Source organism: Pelodiscus sinensis, chromosome 1, assembly GCF_049634645.1.
Source record: "Pelodiscus sinensis isolate JC-2024 chromosome 1, ASM4963464v1, whole genome shotgun sequence".
Classification (NCBI taxonomy): domain Eukaryota; kingdom Metazoa; phylum Chordata; order Testudines; family Trionychidae; genus Pelodiscus; species Pelodiscus sinensis.
The window spans coordinates 92221777-92232204 of NC_134711.1; the positions used below are offsets into that span (position 1 = coordinate 92221777).

Below are 10428 nucleotides of genomic sequence, written 5' to 3' on the forward strand. Positions count from 1 at the left end.
AACAATTAGAAGGAGTGGCTATGAATGTAGAAATTATATCTTTATCATGCTTTACTGTGTCAGCAGGACCTCATTTCCTTTAGCTGTCCTGCCTACGTTGCCTTTTATGAATCACTTAATAGGATCCCAGTGCTTTCCCTTGGTGGAAAACCTTAGGCTACGGCTACACTGTAGCCTTCTTCCGGAAAAGCTTATGCAAATGAAATGCGGCGTTGAATACTGCATGTTTCATTTGCATAATTAATTAGGGGCCGCTTTTGCGCAAAAAGGAGCTGTGTAGACAGCTCTTTTTGCGCAAAAAACCCCTCTTGCGCAATAGCCGTTCTTCCTGAAAAAATTAGGAAGAACAGCTTGTGCGCAAGAGGGGGGTTTTGCACAGCTCCTTTTGCACAAAAGCAGCTGCTAATTAATTATGCAAATGAAGCACGCGATATTCCATGCCACGCTTCATTTACATAAGTTTTTCCAGAAGAAGGCTACAATGTAGCTGTAGCCCTAGTGTGCATCCCTAGTTTTCGTAGAACTCTTCAGTGGCAGCTTCAGGCACATCTTACAAATATAAGTTTTTCCTGAATAAGAGCTGAACATGAATAACCCTGTCAATACAACTGCTCCCGTGTTGTTTGTTACGGAATTCAGCTTTACAATGTTCTCACACAAATGTTCATCAGATTTCAGAATTAACTCAAACGAATAGCACAATTGGCACCATTCAGAGCTACTGGACTAGGCTGCCTGAGGCCCCATGTTCCACACAATTCCCATTTTTAAGCTTTTCTCACAAGCAAGAGATCTGAGACACTTTTACATGTCAGCTGGAATTCAGCAGTAAGGAGCGAATTCCACATTAACTGAACATGCAGCGCCCAGCCTTTGGGACTGACCTGAGCACTTAAAGCCAGGCCCATGTGTATAGGACAAGCCATATGACCTCTCAGCCAGTGCCACTCAGTTTGAGGGATGGGTTTATCAAAGCACATCTGGTGTACAGATGCAACATATGGCTGCATTTCACCAAGATGCAGGAGCCCATCTGTGACTACGTACAGATACTATGGAGAAATTATAAAGATGCCAACGAACAAAAGGATTTACTCCAAAGCAGCTATTCCCCATGTATGATTACAAATGAATGTGAAACACACTCCAGCATGTGCTGGTACATGCCCACGCAGTAATACCTCTCCCTCTTCAGCTGCTGAAATAATTAAACTCTAGGGCTTTAATACAACTATCTCTTCAGGAGAGAAAACTACATTACTCCCATCCTCCATCTCCCTTCACTACCTTCCTACTGATCTCCAAATCCAAGTAATTATCTTTGTTTCCAAAAATCTCCATGAAGCATGTTCAGTAGTCCGTCTCTGACCTTTCATCTGCCTCTGTCTGGTCACTCAGTACGTGTGTCTGATTTTTTTTCTACCAGAAGATCCATGCACAACAAGTATTTTTCCTTCATAGAGCTGGGGCAGCCTGGGAGAGCAGCCCCTGGGAGCTCTGAGCCCACTGATGAATCAAGTGTGCGTAGCCAGAATTTGATTAGCAAGCAGCTAAAGGAGAACTGGCAGATAGAGTTGACTTAGATTTGTCTGAAAGCTTCTGAGAGAGTTCATAACGCGTAGTTATTAAGATGATACAGTAGACAGTTGAGATGATCCTGGATGAGGAAAATAAGAGATTGAAAATAAAGGGTAGGAATTTATGGCCAATTTTGTGGCTAACATTTAATAATAGGGTGTCACAAAGCTTCAGTATTTAAATATTGCTGGCCCAAGCGACAGGGATGCCATTTCAGATGGGGCGAGGGGCAGTTTTAACCATGATTCCATTCCAGAGATTACTTAGGCACCTGAAAACTCCTGGGTTTTTTGCATTTAATAATTTAGAAATTAACAGACAGGAATAGTGTTCCTAATTCTTATAGAAGTAAAGCATGGCTGGTAGAGTCCCCCCTGTGCTGGACCCCAACCCAGGGTCCTCCCTGCTGCTCACCACACCCAGCTCCAGTCCCAGCTCCACTTTCTGCTGCGCTGCCTCCAGCTCCTGGGCTGCTCCTCTGGCTCCATGGCAGCAGCCCTGCTCTCAGCATGGATTAGCTGCTGGGCTGGGTCTCTGGCTGCCATGATTCCTCCCCAACTCAGCTTAGGGCCCTGCTCTCTCCTTAGCAATAGAGCCACTCTGTGACCCAGGAAAACCCAACTCAACCACAGAGCACGGATTACAGGACTCTCCCCCAGTCTCCTCACTCTCTCATTGGCCTGCCCACTCTGTCAATCAGGCTGTCCTGGAGCATTAGCCTCTTCCCATTGTTGCTGGGGCCTGTCAGTCTCAGGATCGTAATTTCTCAAAAACCCTTCCCCTTCCTTCTGACACTCTGAGCTAACCAACCAAACCCCACCCCCTCACTGAGTTTTAGTAAGGGGCCAATAGACCCCTTGGCTGCGTCTAGACTGGCGAGTTTTTCCGCAAAAGCAGGTGCTTTTGCGCAAAAACTTGCCAGCTGTCTACACTGGCCGCTTGATTTTGCGCAAAAGCGCTGACGTTCTATTGTCTCAAATCAGTGCTTCTTGCGCAAATGCTTTGACGTTCCCATTCAGGGAAAAGCCCTTTTCCAGAAATGTATTTGCGCAAGAGGGCCAGCGTAGACAGCTAAAAACTATTTTGTGCAAAAAAGCCCTGATGGCGAAAATGGCGATCGGGGCTTTCTTGCGCAAAACTGCGTCTAGATTGGCACGGATGCTTTTCCGCAAAAAGTGCTTTTGCAGAAAAGCATCTGTGCCAATCTAGACGCTCTTTTCCACAAATGCTTTTAACGGAAAAATTTTTCCATTAAAAGCATTTGCGGAAAATTATGCCAGTCTAGACGTAGCCCTCAGTTATATTCTCAGTTACAAAAATAGATACACAAAGTCCTGTTTCCCTGAACTAAGTGGAATCAAACAGCAACAACAGACAATTTCATTGCTCAGAAATCCCCAAATCTAACACTCCAACTAGCTCTGTGCCCAAGAAGCCTTGTCTTCCTGCTTCCTCTCAGATACATGTTCATATCAGCTTCTCCCAACATTTGGCCCTCAAGGCTCGCAGCCTGCAACCAATATTCTAGTCCCTGCATTTTCTACCAGGGCCATCCCTCAGGCCATGAACTTAGCTCTGACTTGCCATGCAGTCTAGGGCCCAAAGTGGTACCCCCAAAGCCTCCAGTTGTATTTAATACATTGTCAGGGCTATTCTCCACTTGAGCACTCCAAGTGCAGAAAATGGGGGCTCACAAGAGACTTTAAATACCTTGCCTCTATAGATTCTGCTTACGAAAACTCCCCAGAGTCATAGATTCAATGACTTTGGGAGGTAGCTGCCAACATCAAGGGATTTAAACCCCGAAAAACAGGAAGAAACAGTTGAATTCCTTCACCAGGGGAACCCCAAGCTCTTTTGCCATAAGAGAGCTTGGGGAAAAAAACCCATAAAAACAAACTGTTTCTCTGACAGCTGACCTTTCAGGCTAGCAGGCATATACACACAGACTGGTTACCTTCCAGGACACGAGTCAAGTCATTGCTTTAAAAAGGGTGTTAACAAAAAGATATACTTAATAAAGCAGACTTGGTTGCTAGGTGTTACAGAACTGAGAAAAACAAATTAAAAACACAGAGTATGTAGTCTTTCTAGGTACAGCTGAGCTAGTAAATGGGGGAGGGAGGAAGACAGCACATAGATTTTGCACAGAGAAATGTAACCAAACAACCAAAACAAAGACAAATATCTTGATCGTGACTAAATATACTTTTTCTCCCCTTATTTATTCACAATTCCTTCTCAGGCCAGTCTACTCCTATGCCCAATATTCCTTGTAGGGACGGTAATTCTGATTACTGTCTGTTGCTCCCTCCAGCCCTTAATGAGAAGACACACACAAAAAAGAGCAGACCAGGTATCTGTATACAATTCAAATTTCAGCACTGTATCCCATTGGTTCTTCTGGCCTCCTGCCAACCCCCCTGCTAGTGACCTGAGTTTAACCCTTTACTTACCAAGTGCTGGCCAGCTCTCCTCCTATCCATCACATACATGAAAGGACTTTGCTGCTGCTTCTGTGGAATCTGACTAAATGCTTGGCATTGTTTTAATGAAGCCTATGAATGGGTCTTGGGATCCCTGCTGACAGCAATTCTCACCTATAAGCATAACAATATATTTATCAGTCTCAGAGGAGTAGCTGTGTAAGTCTGGAACTAAAAAAAAAAAAATTAAAAAACAACAATGGTCCTGTAGCACCTTAGAGCCATGGTCCCCAACACGGTGCCCACGGGTGCCATGGCGCCCGCGGGGGCATTTCCATGCGCCCGCCAGGTGCTCGGGGCTGGCCTGGCACCGGGCGCATGGCGGGGGGAGCGCCGGCCCCGGGCGCGCGGCGCTTGGCAGGGGGAGCGCCGGCCCCGGGCGCGCGGCGCTTGGCAGGGGGAGCGCCGGCCCCGGGCGCGCGGCGCTTGGCAGGGGGAGCGCCGGCCCCGGGCGCGCGGCGCTTGGCAGGGGGAGCGCCGGCCCCGGGCGCGCGGCTATGGGGGGAGGCTGCCCCCGGGGCGCAAGTGTCCCCGCCCCCTGGCGCCCGACAACCTTGAAAGGTTGGGGACCACTGCCTTAGAGACTAACCAACAATTAGTCTCTAAGGTGCTACATGACCATTGTTGTTTAAGTTTTTTAAATATATTTATCTCAGAAAAGGTCTCAGGGGGGTTGGTGTGTTAGTCTGTAACTTTAAAAAACGAGTAGTACCTCAGATGAGGAACGCTCATGACACTATATGGCTATGTCTACACTGCAGGCTTTTTGCGCAAGAACACTTGTTCTTGAGCAAAAACTTCCAGAGCCTCTACACTGCACGCGTGTTCTTGTGCAAGTAAATTTATAGTACAGCGTCAGAAAACAGGGCTTCTTCCAGAAGAGTTATTCCTCTCCCCACGAGGAATAAGCCCTCTTGCGCTAGAGCTCTTCCACAAGAAGGGAGTGTAGACAGATAACATGAATTTCTTGTGCAAGAAAGCCCTATGGCTAAAATGGCCATCAGAGCTTTCTTGCGCAAGAGAGCGTCCACACTGACATGGATGCTCTTGCATAAAAGCTCATCTCTTGCACAAAAGCACATGACAGTGTGGATGCACTCTTGTGGAAGACCTTTTGCACAAGGACTCTGTGCAAAACAGTTCTTGTGCAAGAAGCCTGCAGTGTAGATGTAGCCTATATGTATATTTTTGTTAGTCTCTAAGGTGTGACAGGTCTACTTGTTGCTCAGAAAAGGTGAAGGGGCAACATTTGCAGAGGACACAAAGTTAATTAGGTTAGGCAAGGCTAGAGAATACTGAGGACCTCAAGCTCAAGGTCCCAACAGAGCTATGTGACAGCAGATTATGCATAGTGTAAACAAGTGCAAAGGCATGCTACTCAGCATAAAGCAATTGGGCCTATTCACACACATTGCCAGGGTCTAAATTAACGGGAAGCTAGCAGGGAAATAGAACTAGGGTTGTGAATAGCTACATTAAATTGGGGAGGGGAGTGCACAGGGAGGTACAGAACAGAACTGAGGGGCATGAGCAGAGTTAAACTTGCCTTACGACTGGTTCTAGCCCATAACTATTGTCCTTTCCTTTCCTTTCATGAACATTACAGTCCACCTCAGACAAACCTTTGAGATGGCCTTTACCTTGCAGAGGCCAGATCACTCTTAAACTTCTCCTTTGCTTGTTCTTTTTGACTAGCTGCAGATATTTATGCTAGCCCCCCCATCTTGGACAGTTTTCAAGGCCTGCAATTTATGCAAAGGCCTGAGCACTTGTACAACGACAAGAAGGGGCTAGCACCATGTAGTTCTGCAGTGTGCAGAATTAAACTGTACCTGACAACAACTAGTGTGTTCTTGTGATCAACTGCAGCTGAGCACAACAATGGGAACCTGGAGATAGGTCACTGTCTCCCTCCCAGTTAGTGGGCAGCAGCTGTGTTGCTCTTATCTATTTATTAACAGGCCAACCATCTTAATTACAGCCCCACAAGAAATCTCACCTTTGCTCTGTCAAGAGGCAGGGGAACGCCATACATTCTTGGCAGAAAGCCATAAAAGGCACACGTTGGCCTGAGTGTTCCCAGTGGAAGTGATACCAGTACTGCACTGGTTTCAATCCACCCCTTTTCTAGTGTGGTACAACTTTTGCCTGCAGATGAGGCTCCCCTTCTGCCAAACTGGCAATACTGAATTTCTATAGTGCTTTCCCGCCAGGAACAGCAAAGCACTTTACAGTCCCTACTGAAATAAGCGCCACACCCCGCAGGGCAGTGCTACCCCCATTGATAGACATTATGTTGAGGTATAGACAGAGCATGGCTTGCCTCCAGTCACAGTAAATCAGTAGTAGTCAAAAGGAATTGCTATTAGAAAGGTTGGTGGTGTGATTAAAATGCTGAGCTAAATCATAGAAGATCTGAGTTCAGCTCACCCACATCGGCTACGTCTACATTGGCACCCTTTTCCAGAAATGCTTAAAACGGAACAGTTTTCCGTTATAAGTATTTCCGGAAAAAGAGCATCTACATTGGCAGGATGCTTTTCCGGAAAAGCACTTTTCCCGGAAAAGCGTCCGTGCCAATGTAGACGCGCTTTTCCGCAAAAAAGCCCCGATCGTCATTTTTGCAATTGGGGCTTTTTTGCGGAAAAGACTACTGGGCTGTCTACACTGGCCCTTTTCCGGAACAGTTTTTCCAGAAAAGGACTTTTGCCCGAACGGGAGCAGCATAGTTTTTCCGGAAAAACAAAGACGATTTTACATTAGATCGTCATTGCTTTTCCGGAAAAGCAAGCGGCCAGTGTAGACAGCTGGCAAGTTATTCCAGAAAAACGGCCGCTTTTCCGGAATAAGCGGCCAGTGTAGACACAGCCTTCTTGTGTAACCCAGAACAAGGTACTGCTATTCTGTGTCTTAGCTCCCCAGCAGTAAAAATGGGTCTCTCTCTTTCATCTTGTCTACTTTAGAGTGTAAGAGCACTGACCTCAAGCCACTTACACAGGCCCTGCTGTAGAAATTAATGGGGTGCAGATCTCATCTGGGGTTCTGCTCAGCCTTTCCAGACTATTGTTTCCCTTTCAGGAGCCTGATTTGTCTTGTGCACCCCTATGTCTCATACCACTTACAAACTACTTGCTTAGAAAATCAGACCCTAATACCAAAGGGTTACAGTATGCTATTGCTTGCTTCCTCATTTTTACCATCTAATTATAATCAAATGGAATATAAATATTGCACTAACATTTCAGAGTATGGTTTATAGAGCAGTAAAAATAAGTCATTGTATGAAATTTTAGTTTGTACTGACATTGCTAGTGCTATTTAGCTAGCCAGTTGTACAATTAGGCAAATATCTAGATGAGTTGATGTACCCTGGAAGTCCTCTGCATACCCCAGGGATACACATACCCCTGGTTGAAAACCACTGTTGTAGGTGTTACCATAATGAAGATAATAATGTGGCAGAGTTGGGAATAAAATCTACAAAACCATTCCCAGTTACTTGCTGTGATCACTAGACTGTACAGTTCCACCATCTGTGTGAGAGAGGTCCCATACAGTTCCTAAATGACCTGCTGTGACGGCGCGTTGGGGGTCCCCCGTCTCCTGCACCCCGAAATGGCACAAACAGACTCCACCAGCCAGTGGAATTGAGGGTGGTTTATTGCTCCTCCAGGATACAGCATAGCACAGATGTAATCTGGTTACAGGAACTGGGGCTAAGAGGCCTCAGTGCTCCCCTTGAGATAGGGGAGTCCCAGCCTCCCTCCCCAGCTCCTTCTCCCCTGCTTTCCAGACAGGAACTCACTAACTCTCTTCCAGCCCTGCCCCCCAGCCAGGGCAGCATTCCACCTTCCTTTGTTCCTCTCCATGGGGGGTGTCTGGCCACTGGTTTGCATAGTGACTCATCCTGTTTTGCTGGGTCGTGGTACCCACGGCAGCCAGTGGGGGTTACCCCAGAGCCAGCAGCATAGAAACCAGCCAGGTACCCCCACTACGTCACACCTGGGCTGTGTGAAAGGCTCCCTCCCACTGCAGCCACCTCCACTGTACTCTCCCTGGACACAGCTTCGCACACAGGGAAGAGCTCACCAGCTAGCAGAGAGCAGGGAATCTTTTCCTGCTGCCTCGCCAGTCCCAACGGAGCTGAGAACAGAGCTGTTCTATGGTTCTCCCCTGTCAAGCTAAAACTCCATTAAAGTCAGGAGGGAGTGGTGGGAAGTCATTGCGGGTGGAATATACTGGGGTACCATTTAGGTACCACCCATAGGATGGTTTGGGGCAGCCACCTCAGACCCCATGCTTTGGGGAGCCCTGCAGTGGCCATCTCAACGGTCTTCTGGATGGGGCCTAGGGAGGCCCTGGGCATTACTTGGGGGCCTGGTGGTGGATGGCAGCAGGTGTTGCTCCAGCTTCTACTGCCACAGTGGGTGCAGGAGGAAAGGGAGACTGCCCCCTGTTACCACCTCACACCAGGCCCCCAGATAATCCACTAGTTTGCATCACTCAGGGGAGGGGCTTTGGGCAAGGGGGCAGGAGTACAGGAATAGAGCGGGGGTGGCACCTGCAGCGTGGGGGGTTGCCCTGAGCCCTGCATCTCTTAGGGATGGCTCTGCTTCCAGGAGAAAGGAGGAGAATTGATGACTTGGCACAGCTGCCGGCATTCCTGCTGCTCACACCTAAGTTGATGGAGGGGGATTTGAAGAGCATATGGTCAGTCCTGTAGTTACCCAGGGGGAGAAGGACTAGCCCAGTCTCTATTAACAAACAGAGCTGTCAGGGCAAAGCTAAAAAGGAGAGCCCTGGGCAATGCAGTCCACCCATCACCTCAGACATGTGCATCCTTGTTCTGACAGCATGTCTGCCTGATCTTAAACTCCCAAATGAGGAGGCATTTGTAACCCCTTGCAGGCCCTTCCACAGCCTAGTAGAACTGTCTTAGGAAGCTCTTCCCCTTGCTTTCAGACAACTAAATGTCTGTGTCTGGGATTATTTTTTTCACACAGATGTTTTATCTTGCACCCTTCCAAGTTGAGTCCCTGTGAATTAATGCCTCTGTTTCAGTTCTCTCAATGCCCCTTTGCTATCATTCCTCTGTACTCACTGGTGTCTGCCTTTCATCTGAATGTAGCATCTGTAAATGTCCTTGATGCACTGCTTCTACCCTCCCTCAGCTCACTAACAGAGATGGGACCCAGTTTCAAATCACCTCCAGTTTGCTATTTATTTCCATTATCCTTCATTCAGGACTCCTTCACCAGTCATCAGTGCATGAGGTCACAATGATCTTCAAAGTACATTGAATGAATTCTGTGTAAGATCCAGGCTGAGTAGCTAGATGACCACGTGGGGGATCAAATTATAACATTCCAACTTATTACAGCATAATGGTACCTACCTTTTATACTTAGCACCCTGCAAAGCCGTTTTTGCAGAAGCCAGGCGGGGGGAGTGGCCCCTCCTCCCACCCAGCTTCCAGTAGCAACTCAAGATAGTGCCTGCTGTGGGCATGGCCCCTTGGACTCCAGCTGCGGTCAGTGGCTGCAACCCTCCCCCTGCCGCCAGCTTTGTTTCCCGGCCCCCCTTCCTTGCAGCCCCCCCTGCTTTCCATCCCCCCCTTCTTCCCAGCTAGCCCCACAGCCCCTGGACCCCCCGCCAGCTCTGCTTCCTACCCTGCCCAGCCAGTCCCTCCCCACCCACGATCAATTGTGTCCTTTTTTTTGTGGGGTCTACCTGGTAACCCTACCTGCAACCTCTGGGGATTCCATGCTCACCGTGAACAGGCTTAGCCTGCAGCCCAGCCTTACCAGAGCTAGCACCTAAACACACCCCATCTAGGATGTGGCTGGCTGTTGGTAACTCAAAGACAGTGCACACCTCAGCATTTACTTGCATGCCACTCCTCACACTTAAGATCCTGCACCTGGCTCAGTGAGGTGGGGGGGTGGGACAGCAGGAGAGTGACACCCAGCCTGGGAAGGCTCATTCCAGCCCCACCCTGATTCCTCTTTGGCCTGCAGCTGATGATTCTCTCATACAGCTGCTGTTGGTAACATTCTGCCCAGAGAACCACTCTCCCCAGCCCTGCTCCAGGGAACCTCTTTTTATCTCCCTTCTTTGCTTGTACACACAGACCCACAAGGATGGCATGAGGTGGAACAATCCCCAAGCTGGTGGCATCCAGTTTGTCTCATTTGCTTTTCTTGCTCTTTTCTTTCTGACATCATTCATCTCTGTGTCCGTCTGCCTCTTGCTCGCTCCCAGCCACGGTTAATACTAATAATATTCGGCATTTGACAATTGCTTCTCTTCCTTAAAGGGCTTCACACAGGTGGGTGTTTTCAGGGGCAAAGGTGGTATGCCACGT

General features: G+C 48.2%; 1 long non-coding RNA gene across 1 annotated transcript; it reads right to left on the reverse strand.

Annotated features, from left to right (window-relative positions):
• Nucleotides 1-394: 394 nt before the first annotated feature.
• On the reverse strand, nt 395-9927 carry LOC142830708 (uncharacterized). Its single transcript, XR_012906151.1, has 3 exons — nt 9808-9927; nt 4035-4178; nt 395-1657 (listed from the first exon to the last, which is right to left on the reverse strand). It is a non-coding gene; the product is annotated as an uncharacterized LOC142830708 (long non-coding RNA).
• Nucleotides 9928-10428: the final 501 nt, after the last annotated feature.